Source organism: Taeniopygia guttata, chromosome 1 (assembly GCF_048771995.1).
Source record: "Taeniopygia guttata chromosome 1, bTaeGut7.mat, whole genome shotgun sequence".
NCBI lineage: Eukaryota > Metazoa > Chordata > Aves > Passeriformes > Estrildidae > Taeniopygia > Taeniopygia guttata.
In genome coordinates, this window is record NC_133024.1 from 45,514,018 (window position 1) to 45,532,807 (window position 18,790).

The 18,790-nt window shown below is 33.2% G+C and overlaps 1 long non-coding RNA gene across 1 annotated transcript in view; it reads right to left on the bottom strand.

The window, feature by feature from the left end:
* LOC140683888 (uncharacterized) overlaps positions 1–18,790 on the bottom strand; it is an 82,381-nt gene that overhangs the window by 14,641 nt on the left and 48,950 nt on the right. The gene's annotated exons all lie outside the window — the stretch shown is intronic.

An 18,790-nucleotide genomic window follows, 5' to 3' on the forward strand; every position in this document is an offset into this window, starting at 1 on the left:
ACCTCCCACAATTTCTTTTTGACATTAGGAATGCACTTGGGAGATGGTTAAATATGGAGCTTTCAGGTGACATATAGTACCTAAAAACACTATGTCCTAGTAGTGGAGAAGCATGGCAAGAGGGTAATATCCTATCAAACTCTTTCCCTTTATCTTTTACCATAAATATTACAGGCACAGAAACTATTGATCAGGCAATTTCAACCACCTACAGAATTAAATGAGACATTCTGTGGTGAAATAACCCATGAAATCAATCCAAATCCTTGGTGTTTAAAGGAATAGGTAGAAACTTATGAAAAGAATAAATTAATGAAGATAGGAAAATTGTCTGATGAAGTCAAAATACCATCATCTACAGCACTGGGAACTGCAAATCAATCACACCAAAAGGAATTTTAAAGAAAAGAAAGTAATAATAAAAACATTGCTTTTAATTTGGAAAGGAAAATTAAGTTCTGACCCAAAAAAATCACAAAATATCACAAAATCACAAAAAAACCCCACAAAATTTAATTAACACTTCCTGATGCCTCATAATGAATGTCTGAATGCTCATTAGCTTTACGTATGGAAAGTTTTCATTTTTAAATGGTTTTCTCTATAAAGTGAAAGAAAGTAAGAGATTGTGTTACAACTTTCATTTTTAATGCATTATAAGAAAAATTGATGATAAATTAATTACATTAATTACATTAATCTAGCCACAGTTATGGGAACACCTAGAAATAGGAGTAACTTAAAACAAATAAATTTCTAAATAGGAAATGGTAATTTGAAAGATACTCATCACAAAGTAACTACAATTTGGATTTTTTTGTGAAAAACAACATTCAATATGTGTTATTACTGGCTACTACATGATTTTTCTCTCTTGATATTCTAATACCAATTTTCTATTTAAATAAACAGATTTCATGTGTAAAAATGCAGTTTGTCCATTTGAGAAAGTGGCTTGATGTTTCTCTTAAAGGTATATATTTAAAACATGCAACAGAGAAAGTATTATAAGACACAGAGAATTTTGTTTTGAAGCTCCCTAAACAAACTAATTTAATCCAATTTGGTTTCTTAATTAAAGGTGAAAGCAGACAAATAATAAGTTTTCCTTACAAACCTGTTACGGAGTAAAATGTTGACTCATGATAGTGATGGACAAGACACACTGAAAACTTTGACAGGGGCCTTTTCTGGCAGAAGGTTTCTCAGCAGGGAAATAAGAACATATTGGAAGAAGAAAGTCTGCTCCAGCTGGTCAGGATCCAGATTTGTGTCATTCTAGCCTAACAAGAGTTGTTCCTGGCTCCCCTGAGGTAGGGGACCAATTAAAGCTGGCCATTTCTTAAGCTGCATAAACGATTTCTTGGTAAACATAGTTAATTAATAGGCTGACTCAGTAAATATCTACTCCTTGACATTATGGACAATTTTTTTTTTTTTTCCTTTTTGTTCAGCAAAACTTAAATCGAATCTTTTTACTTGAAACATTTTGTTATGATTACCATTTTCTTGGTAGCCCTTGTCATGGAAAACACTTAATTGTCACTCCAAAGATTTTCCAACCTTTTCAAACAGGTTTAAGGTAACTAGCTACCACAAATCCAAGTTTTATTGGACCAAAAATTAAAAAAATAAAAAAACCTTTCCAGTTATGAGATGAGGAATTCCCTTTAGACCTATGTTATGGAGTTTTTGGGTTATTTTCTTTAATTTGGTTTGTGGTTTTTAGTTTGTGGGAGTTTTTGTTGTTGTTGTTGTTGTTGTTGTTGTTTTTGTTGCAGCTCCAAATGAACCAAATGAAGCCAGCAGTGAGACACACCTATAACAAGTGCTAGAACATACCACCTGCACCCTAATTTATGTCCTGAGTAGAAAAACAGAACAACATAACCCTAGCAAATAGACCTTCCTACCATCTGGCAGGGGATTTTAAGTTTTTTGATGTTGTCATAAAGAGTTATTGCTTTAGCTTGCTCTCTCCTAGGTGACGTATGAATGTACACTACCAAGGTTCTTTGCTGCTGTCCACCGCATATGAAATTTAACTACTTGCATACATTAGATGCTAGTGCCCTGTCTCCTTAACGTCTTCACGTCTGTCCCCAGACTATCCCCAAGGTGAGTTCTAAGGTTTAGAATGATCAGTTATCACATGACAAGAAGCATTTTATTTTGGAAAGATTTAATTCTTTATTAAAAGGTGGGTGCAAGCTGAACACTTCTCTGCATTTATGAGATAACGGATTTGAACTTTTCACTCTGTCTTGTACCTAGTTTTTACTTACTTCTGTGGTCGTAGTCTATATTTGGTGCAATTTTGTATCAAAATATTTTAACAAGTATAATGCTATACTTTAAATAAAAATGCAAATACAATATTGAAATATCAATCATGAGTTAAGAAAATGTATGGCCAGAGAACTATATTTAAAAGTACATATTTATTGTAGATAATCAAGCCTAATACTTATTCTATGCCTAAATTTCTATCAAAAACATTCCTCAAAAGACTGAATCCCTGCTTCTGAATGTACCTAATAAAAAAAATCATAAAAACTGAGCATATAGAAGTCTAGCTGGCACCTAAATAAAACTGGGATCAAAAGCTTGATTTTTCTTTCACTTGTTACAATAATTTCTTTTTCTAAATTCTTCCGTTCCCCTAAAGCAATAATTGTGGTGAACTATAGCATAAAAAATTATGCCTCTCTTGAGGATGAAAAGGCAGGCAGGCAAAATGAGATAAAAATGAGCTAGTATTTGGGAGCATGGGAGGAGTTAAAGCATGGAATTGTACTGATTATTTTGTAGAGTTACTTGAAACATTTCAGACTACTTCGTGATTAAATGTATAAGTATAAATTAATGTATATTAATGTATATATAAAATAAATGTATAAGTACATATTATTACAGTAAAAATATTGAAATGTCTTAAATATTCAGAACTAAGTTGCATATTACATGAAGAAATTATAATTATGCAATTTTCCACAATATTCCAAGGAAGGCATTGGTTTTGGTGAAGATGTCAGTTTATCTGGCTAAAATGAATTGATATAATTTCCTGTTGTTGTCTAGATTTTGTGTACAGTGCTTGCACCATTTCCCCAGACAAGACTTAATCTTGCTTAATGTATGTGACAAGGGAATAATAGCTTGTAGAAACACCATACTTTACAGAAAAATGGACACTTAATATTATTGAGGGGAGTGCTGAAAAATAATTATTTAAATAAAGCAGTTGGTGCTCATTATTAAATTTCAATTGTTTCATACACAAATCTCTGCTCAGAAGCATATAAAGACATTTATGAAATATGCCTTGAACATATATTTTTTGTGAACTTCTAATGTAGTGAAACCTACTTGAACTAGTGAATGCATACATTACTGAAAAAAGAACAAATTATTTAAACCTCTACTTTTTTTACAAGCCTAAAACTGTCTGTCTTGTTTGAAAGAAATGCCATATAAATATGAGTTTGTTTCAGTATTATTTATCTCATTGTATATGAAAAATAAAAAAGCAAAGATATGAAGCAGTTTCCTTTGGGCACAGCTGGAATATGAAACTCTAATTTTCATTCAAGGGCACTATACCATTATACCATCCTAACCTTGCTATATGAAAAGGATTGTATACCTAATAAAAACAAGTAATTGGATAATAAGATTGAGATGTTTTGGGATGCACTAGATTGCTGTACGCAGTAATTATTACACTTAATTTTTATGCATTTTCTTTTCCCCTAGCTTAAAATATAATTACATTTGTAACACAAAATATTCAACAAGAAAAGGAAAGTCAGAGGTAGTTCTTTAAAATCAGTATTGACCATGCTAAATCTTACATTTGCTGGGAGAAAAATTCTCCAGTAACCACTGCTAGGTATAAAAATGCTCAGATTCTGATAGGAAATCACATTTTTGTTTCAGACATCTGCTGTACAAATGTATAGTCCAACTGTTAAAACAGCATGGATGCCATGGAGAAATTCCTCAACTGATAAGGGATGGGGCAAATCTGCCGGGAGGTTCCCACCCATGGAAAATGAACGGGATTCTTGAAACAAGTTCAATGACTTAGTCAAAAAGAAAGATAATTTTCCCTTTGATCTTTCCATCTATATTTTTTATTACACTTGCTATGAAATTGTGATTAACTAAACATGCCAAGAGCTCTTCTTCTGTGAATATGATTAGTCTAATGGCTCTTTGTTATTTCAATTTCACAAAAAAAAAAGGAAACTTCCCTGATGAGTAGAAAGAAATAAGGATGTTTCTGAGAATACAGCCTTATCAGAATATGAGTGATTATACTATTTCTCTTTGGAAATTAATATGAATGGAGTTTATTATTGTGCTCTCTTGATTATGAAGGGCTTACATGTCAAAATGTTGAAACACTAATAGCTTTTTCTTTTCAACTATATTTGGAATGTGTAAAGCAGTTTAATTTTTTATATTCTTTCTTTTATTTACATATAATTTCTGTATATGGTTCTTTTCTCCCCATTTAGATATGAATACCCTGCTAGATCAAAATAATTTAAAAGTTTCTGCTATATGTGCTAATTATTATTGTAAGAAAATATTCTGTGATTAATGTATAGAAGTCTTATTACAAGTATTCTGTAGATTTTTTTAATATAGTACTACACATATTTCTTGCATAATTTTAAACTTTAGTATAATTTTAAAAATAGAAAATTAATTTGACCGTTCAATCTTGCTTAAGAACTTATCATTGTCTTCTATGCATAAATCCTTCTGTAAAAATAATGATATTAAGGAAAATCTTTAGTCTGGTGAAGCCTTTAAGAAAAAGATTTCTAGTAAACCATGAATTCTACTAGGACATATAAGGCACAACACACAGGCAAACACAAGATCTGAATAATCACTGCATTTGTTTCAATTGCTCCAGATGGTAATTTTGATTTCTAGTTGACACTTATTCTAAATTCTATTATGTGGATTGTGGGTTCCATTTAATCTTCCAAATCAAAATGAAAATATGAATAAGCTTCTTAATTGTTTCAGCTTATTTAAGCATACCAAACTAATAAAAAATAAATGTGAAATTTTAATTGCCTTAAAACTTACCTTTAAAATGTACTTGTGGTTTGCCAGATGACCACCTCACAATTTTACAGAGCTTGCTTTATCTAGCTTGGTGAGTGAGTTTTACCTATCACCTTTACTGTGCAGCAGTAGAGGTTAATTAATAAAAGCAGAAGTGTTTTTGAAGTGCATCACTTCCTTCACGATTGTTCATGGTGACTTACCAGTGTCACCATGCCTTAATAGAAACAGCAAAAAAAGATAGTGCCATGTAGGAATTCACTTTAACAAAGCATTTTTCTAGTTATTCTGTTAGATTCCTTATCTGTGGCACATAATGAGGATTTTGTACAAGAGGAAGAGAAAGAAAGAAAACTAATATATTTTGGAGGAGTATTTATAAAAATGAACTGGCCTTGGTAAAGATTATTTATATTAAGAAAATAAAAAAAAAAAAAATGAGGGGGTGACACACATATACCTTTTCAGAATAGTTTGTCCTAGCTACTAAAAATGTATAATAGGAATTATTTTGATATGAGGATGGGTTTTTTTAAATTTTAAAAATATGTATATTTAGAATGTAACTACTGAAGAATAAAATCATGGCAATTTGACTTGACACAAAGGTTAAGAATTAAATATAAAAGGCATTTCTAAAGTTTTCAAGGACTTTTGTAAGTAAGAGGATTTTTGTTTAATAAATAAAGAAGTAATTCATCCTTCTAGCATCAAGAGGCTGTGATATGGAATAGCATTAATGTAAACTAATGGTCAGAAAGAAATGTTAATGTAGTTTGGTGTAGTGGTTGTCAAACTGTGCTTCATGGTCACTGGAGATATCGCTAATCAAATTTTCCAACTTGGCTCTTTCCTTTTTAGCAGATTACATTAATTTCCAAAAATATGATTTGCTAATAAGCAGTGCCTTTAATTAATCCAGTGATGTCATATCATAATGAATGACATACATGTCATTTTAGAACATATGAATGGCTGAGGGACACCAGCTACAAAGTTTGGTAGCTCCAGGAATAAAAGCTCTCAAAATTTTTTTAATTTTAATGAAGTCGAGTAGAAAACTGATTAGGTAGACATGCTCCTTTTTATAAGAAATTTCCTTTATCTTACAAGCCAGAACAAGAAAGCTTGCTACAAGATTGCAACCTCATTGAGGAAGTTTTTCTGATAACAAAGATATATTTTCAACATAATTCTATTAATATTTTATAAATATACAAGTTATTTCTTTAAATATATTAGTTAACGACATTAAAGGATTTCCTTCTGAAGGAATTTGTTTATCGCCCATTATTAGAATAAATATATATATTGCTACATTTCAAACCATAATATGTAACACAAAGGTTACATATTAGTAACATATAATAGTTCAGGAGACTGGCCTTACATTCTGGATCTACCAGACTTCTTTTTTTCCTCGGGTGCTCAAGAATATTTCTTGTTGAACTTAAAAGAATGCTTCATTATATAAACTTTTGGTATTTTTCTTTCTTTAGGGAATTGTCCTCACAATAATTTTTTCCCAAGACTTGTTTGCTTCACAGATGGTAACAAATTAAATATTTACTGAAACCTTTGGAAAGAGGTTAGTGGGCCTGGTCCTGAGCCTGACACTGGCACAAGAAGAGCTATAATGTAAATAGATCCTCACAGAAGTACACAGTGACTTGAACTACCTGGGAAATCAGTTGTTATACTAAGCTCGCTCCATCCCTGCCGTGCTCACACATTTACAAATGAGTAAACATATCCATCTGGCATGTCGTCAGACGAGACTACTTAGAAATAAAGGGCAGATATCCTTCCAACCCTGATTTCCCCTGTTTCTACTAACAAAAATCAGAGAAGACATGCAGCCATTTAGATACACTACAAGTATCCTGACAGGTTCAGAATAAACCCTCAAGGTCTTTATAAGATCATAAAACTGTAAAATAATTTAGATTGAAGGGCACCTCTGGAGGTCCTGTTCTACCATTCCTTCCTCAAAGCAAGAGTAAACTTCAGAAGTAGATCAGATGGCCTAGAATCCTTCTCATTTTAGCTTTGGGTGTCTTGTACATTGTATGTGTCATCACCTCCTTTAAAGCTCACCATTTCTTTATATTGAAACTTTATTCCTGATTCAGATTTGCAATTCAGGTTTGCAATTCAGTAACAGGGACATCTGATGCCATTTGATATGACCTAGACATGAGACCTGTCTCCACCTGCCAGAAGAACAGGGGTCTCTCACAGGTCTTATCATGTGCTACAGCCCTGTGTGGATGGCCTGAGCAGCACAGGGGTGAATTCCAGTCTAGACAATGTCAAGAAGTCATTGTCAGCCTAATTTACCAGTTAAGGACTGAAGCATTTAGAGCTAGATGTCTAAGGAATTAAAACATTAACTTCACAAAAAAAGTTTCTTTTTTTTCTTGAATACTTATGTCAGGATGGGTAAATCATTCCTTCATTAATAAGAGGGATCTCTTTACACTGCCTAACTTCCAGGTGGCTGGGACAGGTAAACTGAATCCCATCTTGTATGACCTACATATGTCAGGAGCATTAGCTTAAGACCTACATAATGGCTTTGAAAAATCTTCCTGAGAAATGACACTAGACTATCATTAAATTTGTGTTATGGATGTATTTATATTGACAACATTTTGCCTCAATCTAAAAGGGCGACCAAGATTTATTTATTGACTGATTGATGAAAATAACACACACTCTCTGACAAGCTTTAGTGTTTTAATTATTATTATGTACAAACAATAACCTTCCTTAGAAATGTCATACAGAAACTGTTAATAAAATATGTGAACACTAGCTCTCACTGCATGCTATATGAGATGCATATGCATCTCATTATATGCAGGTTGTGTGCATCTATGTGATTTTTATTTAATGGAAGATGTAAACTATTTCTGCTTTAATTTTTGGTTTCAGCTGTTGCCATTCTTGCCCCTATTTTATCACAGTTATATGTATTTAAAAGGCACTTGTAGATCTTGGATATACCATTCTGACTAAGTGGGTTACTTGAAAATATTTTAAACATTGGGAAATTCAATTTTCATATTGCAAGGAACAAAGGTGTGCTCTTTAGGAATAAAGGTGTACTCTTTAGAATCTATTAGAAATGTGACATAGTTCAAGGGCTCCCTCTTCTGACACCAAACACTATCAGAATGTTTAGTTTGAAAGAAAATCTTCTATTTGGGAAAGTAATTTAATGGCTCTGTGAGTCTCAACATTTAGATTTTTTACCACTATTTTTTTGTCCAAGTCAAACCCAAGATTCTATATAAATTACTTTAATAAAAGCAATGCAAATGCTGACCTGCACCCACCTATTTTTAGTAAATCATGTGTTTCATAATGGGGAAAAAAAATTCCAAAGTAGGAATAGCAGTTCACCATTTTTATTATATATATTATTAAACTAGACAATACAATATTATGTATACTATATATACGTGTATATACACACAAACACACACATATATATGTCCTGGTGGGACAGGACCACTGAACTGTAGTGGAGAACAATCACAAGCTTTAAACATCAATCACAAGCATCAATTTATTGAATGCAAAAATTGGGTGAAATTGCAAACTCTGTATAAATTTAATTCCCTAGGTGATGTTAGAATAATATAGATGTTAATCCATGTATAAATATGCAAGTAATGATGAATTCTGCAGTATTGTTTTCCCCAGGCTAGAATCCAGAATCCAATATTAGAACTTAGACTTCTGTTACAAAGCACATGGGGACATAGACTTCAAAATGGCAACGAGGAGGAACAGGATAATTAGCCAGCATTTTTGTTGAGGGTCCATTCAAAGTTAGAAACTAGGGAACTATGGAGAAATTTTCTTTCAAGTCTCCACATGTTATTTACTTGGAGATGCTCCACTTGAGTTGCAGTGCCCTGAAAAACAGCTACTAGTTCTAAATCAAGCAAAAGAAGAGGGCCCTTCTTCCCTCTGCAAATTGAGTTTAGTTTTCTTTTTAATGGATTAAATACTTCTCTAGAATGTAAGAGAGCAATGTGCCATTCTTCCATTCAGTAAGTCCTGAAGTGGGGAAAAATAGAGAGAAGTTATGTATATCTTATATGGCTTAAGTACCAAATCCAGGAAGAAGTTCCAGCCCCTGAAATCTGACCATAAATATACCATTTGAGTTTTGGAGAGATTCCAAATGTATCTTTCTCCCCCTTCGAATACTTTAACATTTGGTCTTTGAAGTATCCAAAGCTGGAGGCCTGATTGGATATTTTATCATTTTCTGTATGCTGAATTAAGCTTTACACTTGGAAACTGACCTGTATTAAGTGCATTTGTACTTAATGATGAGAAATAGAAGTAGACAGTCTCTGAGAATAAATTTTTTCATGGCAGCATCTGCATAGTTGAAAAAAAAATAGGTGGACACCTTTTCACTTTCTGGGGCAGGGGCAGATGTCTACCACACTGAGTCCATTCAGTCAAAATAATTACAAAAATGTTTACTTCTGAATGGGTAAACATGATGTGTGTGTCACAATATTCAGCCACACCAGGATCAACACGTTTTTACATTTGTCCAAAAGGAGGTCCCTCATGACACTATTGATTTAAATAAAGAAAACTAGAGATCTATCAGATTCAACAAACTCAAGCTGGACCACATTTTTTTAAAAGCAGTAATAAATTTAGCTTGAAACACTGCTTTTTTTGAAAGCATTAACAAACTCATGTTGTTCATTTGACAGGTGTGAGCAAGACTGGGTAAAGAATTTGTATTACTTTGTTAACGTAGTGTAACACAGTGTTACACATCAGGAAATAAACTGTCTAATAAATAATTTGATGTGTAGAAAGATTTGCAAGTTCTTGGGTTATCAGAATTATAGTCTTACAGAATTTGTAGATACATACCTAATAATGTTTTCTTGCAGAGTAATATTCTTCCTTAGTATTTTCCTACTCTTTAATATTCCTGAATATTTTCTAATCTGATCCTCAGCCTACAGACTCCATTATTTCTTTTCTTTATCTCCAAAGATTCTGAAAACTTTTTGCTTTACATATATAAAATAAGCATATGCTTTTATGGGAATTTTTGCTATTGTCTTTATCTTTGGTGTGCTATTAGTTTTCTCAGTTCTAAAGATAACCCTTATAACTTAAACCTTATACCTTATATCTTAATGAGTTCAAATATCTGTCAATCTAAAAGGCTCAGCTATTAACTCCAGTCTTAACACAGAGTTTTGAGACCTAGTTTCATCATTACCCTAGCATTCGGCTTTCTCATCTCTTTTTATATTCTATCTGTTTTTGAAAAATCTCTGAGAGAATGTCAAAAGAATGACAGCCCATCTCAGTGAGCATGAGCTCCTTTTGACTTGCACTGCTCATTCAGAGACTTTCAGAAACACCAGCAAACAGCAGATAAAAGCCAACAAAGGTCAGCTTTTAACCCACCTTTTGGTATAATTTTCTGTGTCAGATATCCTTCATCCCAAGACACACACAAATTTACTTACAGTGTTACTACCTTTCTGAGAATTAATCCTAGGCGTCTTGTGGGAAACGGAAGTGAAAGAAAGAAAATATAAATAGGCAGTCAAAAGCAACATGGTCATACTATTAAAAAATAAACACAAAAGCATGAATTAAATATTTATATTGACATTTAAAGAAAAAATGAAAAATAAAAAAAAAGAAAAAAGAAAAAAAAAGAGGTAGGTGTATTTCATGAAATAAGCTCTCTTACTCATGTCAAATAAATATTGTTATCCACTGAATGAGCAGTATTACAACCATGAGCATGCTGGTTTAGTGACCTCACACCAAAACCTCTGTATCTAGATATGAAAATTAATGAGTTTGGAATCTGAAGCTATAAAGTTTCAAAATAATGGCTTGATAGGAATGCTTTTATTAAGAGTAAATGATTATTGACAACACATACTTTATAGGGAGAACTGTTCTGGACTAAAAAAAGACATTTACTTCATCATTACTGATTATGTTCTACTTTATAGTATTTTTAGCAATAGATATCATCAACTTTCATAAATTGTTGCCTCGAGGAATTTCATTTAGTAAGGTGTCTTAGGAAGACTTGGTAAGAGCTACTATTTTTCTTGAAGTGACAATGTCTCCTTTGGGGCACTGTATAAATTTATTATGAAACACTGTAATGAATAAGAAAACTATATTATCAAACTAAAAATTATTAAGGAACATTCATCTCCTTCTTCTGCCCAAAATCATATAGAAAATTACAGCATCAGTCTAAAATCTTGTGAGTTCAGGATGCTTTGGATTAGAATGCATCACTCTGACATTTATTCCATTTATAATGGAAAACATGAAGTAGATAGTGTTTTTTGTGATTGTCTCTCCTTGCAAGTCCTGAAGTACACAGAAATTTCATCTTTAAGTAATGCCCTTTCTCAATCTTTTACAACATTCTTATTTTACATAAAATTCTTGCACAAGTGAAGACACATGATAGATACCTTAAATCTAGTCTTGAAAATATGTTGGTTTTGCAGCCAACAAATGCTTCTGCATGTTGACACATTGAGTTGAGAACAGTACAAAGATGTCTTATTAAACCTCCTCCATTTTACTCTTAGCTGTGATATTGAAGTTTCACCACAATCAATGAGAAAGCTGATACAAGGAAAAACCCTTTGAGATTTCCCTCTCCTCCCAGTTTATATTTAGCAATTCTGATAATCTTGTTGGTTAGGGCAGTGTAGCACGATCTCTGCCAAGCCTCATTGTTCCATATCACAGAGAAACTCCAGCCTACTGTTGGCAGAATTTGTCTCCTCAATGGCAAATATAGTAATTAATGCAGCCTTGTAATAAAACAACCCATCACCCAGTACAGTGGCAGACTTTCCCTGGTCTTATCCTAGCTGAACTACTCAATAAACTACAACCACCTACTAAAAGGAAATTCTTTCTGGTCATAAAGCAACTTTGTACTGCATTGAAGAATTTCTCAATCCCATGCCACGGAATAAAAAATTAAGAGCTTAGCAACACTGGCCCCAGAGATATGTGTAAACCAATACACTTTGAAACACTCCTGGTGTCCCTGGCATAGGTAGAGGAGCTATATGTTGTAACAAGAATCAACCAAAACCCAAGAGCATGTGTGTCACACATAGCAGCTCCACATATTGGCTCATACCATAGAAACCCAGGTACTGGAGCTGAACCAGTTTAAGGCTCTCCAGGCCAACTTTTTATATGTACAGTGAGTTACACTGCACACTAAGGAGCATATCCACCTGGTGGTTTTGGAGATCATAATTTATAGTAGACTAGCCAATCAATTAACTTAATGCCAAAAGCATCTTCTTGCTCCTACGGTTTTCTTCCTGGCCATTTTAAGAAGCCAGCTTTTGGTACCTGTAACACAGGATGCCATAGAAATGTTTAAAGGAGTGTTGTATTTCCTTTCCCTTAGTATCTTTGTTGTTGACCTTCTTCACATATGCTTGGCATTTTCATCCATCTGCCTTTGGCAGTAATACTTGCACAGTGGTGAGTCGTAAAAATGTTCTAAAGCAGCCCACCTGCCAATCTGGTAGGTAAGAATATGTCAGCTTTCTCTTCCATTTTTTATACTTTATGTCATTTAAAAAAAAAAAATATTTCCTTGTCACTGTTTCCTTCTTATTCTTCTACCCTAATTAGCATGTGTTTTGATATTATTCTATTCATCAAAATCTATTTATTTCATATCATTACCATATATATCTTACTTTTTTTTTAAAGATTCCAACCCCTATTCGTATAGAAAAAAAAAGCCAGACTTGATATTTGGAAATGTCACTTAATACAGAGTTTATGGGCTTTAAAGAATTTTATACTGTGTGATAAAGTTAAAAAGTTATTTTATTAATAATTGAGGGGGATGGAAAATATCACCTTCTCCTTTTCTTTTGAAGAAAAGAATAGAAAATAGTTCTGCACTTTGTTAAACAAAGAAAACAAAAAGTCATTGCAGGATTTCATCAGAAAATGGTGAAATCTTGAAATTCAGAAAACTTGTCACATGGATACTGTTTTGCACTGTGCATCATAGTATGGTGTTAAGCTTTGTCAAAGAAGGTTTGTCATTACAATGCAACTACTTTTCAGAGAATATATATTTGTTTCTTCCATATGTGTGAAAATTTATATAAATATTTTTGAAAATAATAATATTATTTTGAAATAATATTTTTAAGCCATGACATAATCTGACTAGTTTATGGAAATTGATGATGAGCCTGGCTTTATCACTTAGCCTTGTTCAGAGGTAAGAACTGTTAAAACTTGTTTGTGTGGGGCTTCTCTTGTAACTGAGCAATAATATTATTAACTCATTAGAAATTATTTAAGAAATTTAAACTATTTAAGAAATTTAAACTGGAATCTCAGTGTTTCTTTGAACTATTATAATCATAAGTTATACTATGAAAATATATCACCTTCCTTTCCAGTGAAATTGCTTTTATATCCTAGTTTCTGTATTCAAATCTTCCTTCAAGCTATATTTTAGAAATACACTTGAATTATATTAATAAAGAGGTTCAGCACAGGTTGGTGGAGGAAAAAAAGGTAGACTCTTTCAAGAAAAGAAAATTCTCAGCATCTGCAATCTTGTTACAGGTTTTTTTTAAATTTTCCATTAAAAAAATTCCTTTAAAATAATTTAGAAAGAGAAATTATTATATACTTGTCAAAAGCAGCTATTAGCTCCTTTTTGTTCTGTAAAATTTGGCAGAACCTCAATATGACAAGGCGATACATTTTGTCTTACTTGTATATTCCCTGTATAAACTGTGCAACCATTAATTTTAGTCTTCAATGCTACCTTGATTTCTCCCTTTCTGAAAAGTAAATGCAGGTTTCTTGTGACAAGGAACAGACTGGCAGCTTTTTCAGTAAATGTTCCCTAAACTTTCACATAAATGGCAAGAAAAGTTAAATAATCTTGAAAAACTGTCAAAAGGTATCATATAGTATGGACAGTGCTTGTCAGTTTTATTTTACAGCTGATTTGCCAATTGCAAAGCAAAAGTTTTGTTGATGCTAAGCAAAATGTCTTTTGCATTACTAATTACCATGACCATTCTGTTTCCAAAAGGAGACAGGGCCTAGAAGAATTTAAATCTTTATGTGACCTTAGAATATTGACAGCTCCTCATTTTTGAGTTTTTTTTTTTGTTGTTGTTGTTGTGGATGTGATTGGAAGGTTGTAGTTACTCTGTGTTCCAGTACTGATCCAAACTCTAGCAACTTCATCATTATAAATTATTAAAAAATATTTTTGGCCAGTATTAAGTCAAAATACTTCTAATGGTCTTCTATATTTCCTTACAAGCACTGACACTCATTTCAACTTTGGATATATTAAAACACTGTAAAACAAGGCTTCTGTTCTCTTTACATGTTTGCTGTAGGTTGGATGTGGTATGACAAGCCAACAGAGATTGTGAGTATGTGGTGTTCACAAGCTACTGAGCATTCTACTTTCTGACTTAAGTCAATATTTTTACATCAGCTTCATTTTTCATGTCATTGGGTTTTATAATATTTTAGAAAGAAGTTAATGACTATGACAAAACTAAAATTATTTCCTTTTTTTAATCAAAATTGATCAAGAGTATTCAAGTAATTACTTACTGCAATCCACTCAGGGACAGACACTAGTTAATGAGAAATCCTAGAATCTTACTATAATCAAATGATTGTGTAGACATTTATTTACCTATGTCTTGATGCTCAGTAGTCCAGGATAAATCAGCCCCTCTGCTGTATAAGCTAGACACCTTGGTTCAGCAGCTCAGATTGACCGCTATTAATCATGCTTAAATATGTACACATATATAATACTTACATACACAAGTATAAACACATATACTTCTAATCCTCTTAAGCAAATAGAAAACTGTGTTTCTTCCTGCTGAGGAGCACATAGAATTTTCTAAGAGTGTAGGTATAAGGCAGTAAATGGGTTTTTTTGACTATGCATCAAAAGAGGGATCTCTCTTTTGAGAGAGAGCTAGCACCCAATGAGGGAGAAGGACGGAGGGATGGAAGGAAGGAGGGAAGGAAGGAGGGAAGGAAGGAGGGAAGGAAGGAAGGAAGGAAAGAAGGAAGGGAGGGAGGAAGGAAGGAAGAAAGGAAGGGAGGGAGGGAGGGAGGGAGGGAGGGAGGGAGGAAGGGAGGGAGGAAGGGAGGAAGGAAGGGAGGAAGGAAGGAAGGAAGGAAGGAAGGAAGGAAGGAAGGAAGGAAGGAAGGAAGGAAGGAAGGAAGGAAGGAAGGAAGGAAGGAAGGAAGGAAGGAAGGAAGGAAGGAAGGAAGGAAGGAAGGAAGGAAGGAAGGAAGGAAGGAAGGAAGGAAGGAAGGAAGGAAGGAAGGAAGGAAGGAAGGAAGGAAGGAAGGAAGGAAGGAAGGAAGGAAGGAAGGAAGGAAGGAAGGAAGGAAAGAAGGAAGGAAGGAAGGAAGGAAGGAAGGAAGGAAGGAAGGAAGGAAGGAAGGAAGGAAGGAAGGAAGGAAGGAAGGAAGGAAGGAAGGAAGGAAGGAAGGAAGGAAGGAAGGAAGGAAGGAAGGAAGGAAGGAAGGAAGGAAGGAAGGAAGGAAGGAAGGAAGGAAGGAAGGAAGGAAATACAAGCAGTCTAGAGAAATGTAATTGCCTCATCAATCAGGTTCCAAGGTCAGTAGCTCAAGACTACTCTATGCACAAAAAATAGACGTAAATATGGAGAGTAAATATCTATCACACTGAATGGATATTCTCATGCTAATAGCGTTTAATTTCATGTAAAATGTTTCACAGATATGGTTTCAATTGTAAATAGACTTATGCAGGACTGTCCACTCACCCAAATATTTATTCATGCAGTATGCATATGTTGGGAATTTCTCATCATCTCGGATACCCTTTTCTGAAACCAGAAGAGGCTAAATGGAAAGACTTTCTCATAGAGAAAAGGAAGAACAGTTATAGATGTTTCTATCTGACTTACCTATCATAAAATTCCTTCCTATTATTAGCTTTTATCTGTAGACTGACCAAAAATATTTATAAGTATTTACATAGTTGCATCTGGAAGTGGTCAGGTAAATGACATCCATAGATGTCCTTGTCAAAAACAAATGACATGTATCAACATATGTTTAAAAATATTATTTATAAGAACACTCAGATAGAAAAAAAAATAAAGTGAAAATAAAAGAGGAAGGTAAATGACAGAAAGCTGTCATGAATGTAGAGACAAAGTGCACACCTTTTATTTGAGGAAAAAAAATGAAAGTTGCAGACAACAGTTCAAAGTAGCAGAAAACTCCTTTAAAAAAGGAAAAAAGATGAAAGTGGAAATATAAAGGGTAGGAAAGAACTGATGAAACAAAGACCTGAGGTGACAGAAGGAAGATAATAGTGTAGGCAAGCAGCAGCCAAATCATATTGCATAATGTTAGAAGGAAAGATGATAAGGCAAGAGGGAATAAGTTAAATATAAATAAAATAAAATAAACCCAAACATGTTTATGATGATAACAGAAAGGAACATATTGCATGCAGAAAAAAAATAAAACCCAGAAAAAGGGGAGAAGAAAGGACTAAAGGAGAGCCTACTGTTCTGTATAGGAAAAAAAAAAAAGATTATGCAGGATGATCTTGTGTAGGTACTTATTATCTAGGTGCTAAAATCAGCTCAAATGTGCTATTTCAGAAAAAGGTAAAATGTGACACTTCTTTTAGCAATGAATATGTTTTCTAAAATATTGTGTGTTTACTAATTATGATGTTTTTGTTTCACTGCATAGAGTGAATCAATATTCATACTGCCATACAGGCATGAAAGTGTTTAAAATTTATATTTACATTGTTATACAGAATTGTAGTATCAAAAAGAGAAGAAAGACAATAATAATAAAAAAAGAGTAAACACTTATAAGGGTATGTAAAAAATATTTTCATGGCCAAAAATCATATAAAGCATGTACATGTTAGTTTTGATTTGTGGAATAAAATAATCCTGTCATATAAAGTCAACCCTTCTGCATAAGAAAGATGAAATAGAATTAATTTTAAATAAAAATATAATCAAATTTTTGTTGATTTATTGTTTTTTCATGTTTGATTCCTTAATAAATTAGTTTATTTTCATCCATTTCTGCTTTTTATTTCCTGATAGTTTTTTTATTGATAGATGTTTAAAAAACATGACTATGTATTGTCGTAATGACACAGAAGAGTACTACTGTGCAATGCTGTCTGTTTTTGTACCTGTGGCCTAGTGGATTTATTTTTGAAACAGAAATAAAGCTTGGACTACTCAGATTTATCTTGTGGAATTACATGAATGGCGTAAATAATTTAAGAATTAAATATTAACTATTGTGGTTGTCACCTTTGCTGTGCTATCCTTTTTAATTCCAAAGAGATTTGTTGCCAGAAGAAACAATGCATGTGTACAAAGAATGGACTAAATGTTCTTTGGTTGTTCAATTAATGTGATGTCCCAGAGCTTTACTAATTCTCCTGTCTGTAGCAGTAAAACAAGGAATTTCTAAATATTTTAGATGTTTTATAGAAGAACACTGAACAAAATAACGATGAATAAAGTGTATTTAAATCTGATAAGGAAGCAAAGAGACAGATTCATTTCTCATGTGTTGGGATTGTTTCTCTGTCAAATCTAAGCTTGAAGTTCATATGGGAGACAGAGAGGGAGCAATCAATGCAAGTATGTATTTCCTGAGAAGTGACAAAATAAATGCATGGAATTAATTAGTCTGCTGTTAGAGGAAGGAGAATCAAGTCAAACCTGGAAGACAATCCCTCTGGCTCTTATCTAGGCAATACCTGGTTCCAGTGTTCCATTTTATATTCAAAACTAAATCTCTTTAGTGAGGTATCTAGGTTTACCTTAACTTCTTGCACACTCCAATCTGTATGTGTGGAAAGAAACATCACACATCATCAGAGCAATACATAATATAGAAAATAAGTAGATGTTCTGAAATAACAGTACAATGTAACAAAACATCAGGGGAAATGAGGGCTGTGTGTAACATCCTGCACTGTGTTCATGCCATAAGCATCTTCATGACATCATTACTCTGGCTCCTCTGAAAATCCTTATTCTTTTCCCTGAAGCCTAAAGGAGATAGGAATGACTTTGTGCTTTGCAAGAGTTCTGTTGAGGCTTTTTGTACTATGTGTTTGATATGCGTTCTGCAATGTTACAAAGCATATCTGACTTGCCCAAAATCAGAAGCGTAGTGAGAATCTCAAGTGGCATACAAATTATGTCAGATTTCCAAAGCAAGAGGTTCAGATAAGCTGTGACCAAGCACCCAAAGTTTGATTAAATATCTGAACTTGTTAGATGAACAGGATAAACTCAAAATAATTCAGACAAAAGGCAGAATGAGGACTCAGGAGAAAAAAAAAAGTCTCTGCATGTCTCATCCCTTCAAAGAGAGCTAGATGCTTTATAGTTAAGAAAACACATCTGCACATTTATCAGAATTGTACTGAAGCTTATTTTCCTCCAGAGTGGTAGAGATATAAAGACTTGGATTTTAATTGTAGTACACAATACACATTTGGCTAGCATTAGATAGGGAAAACTTAAACAATAAACATTTTGAAATAGACTATTTCTCATTGATTTCTGAATTAGAAATGAGA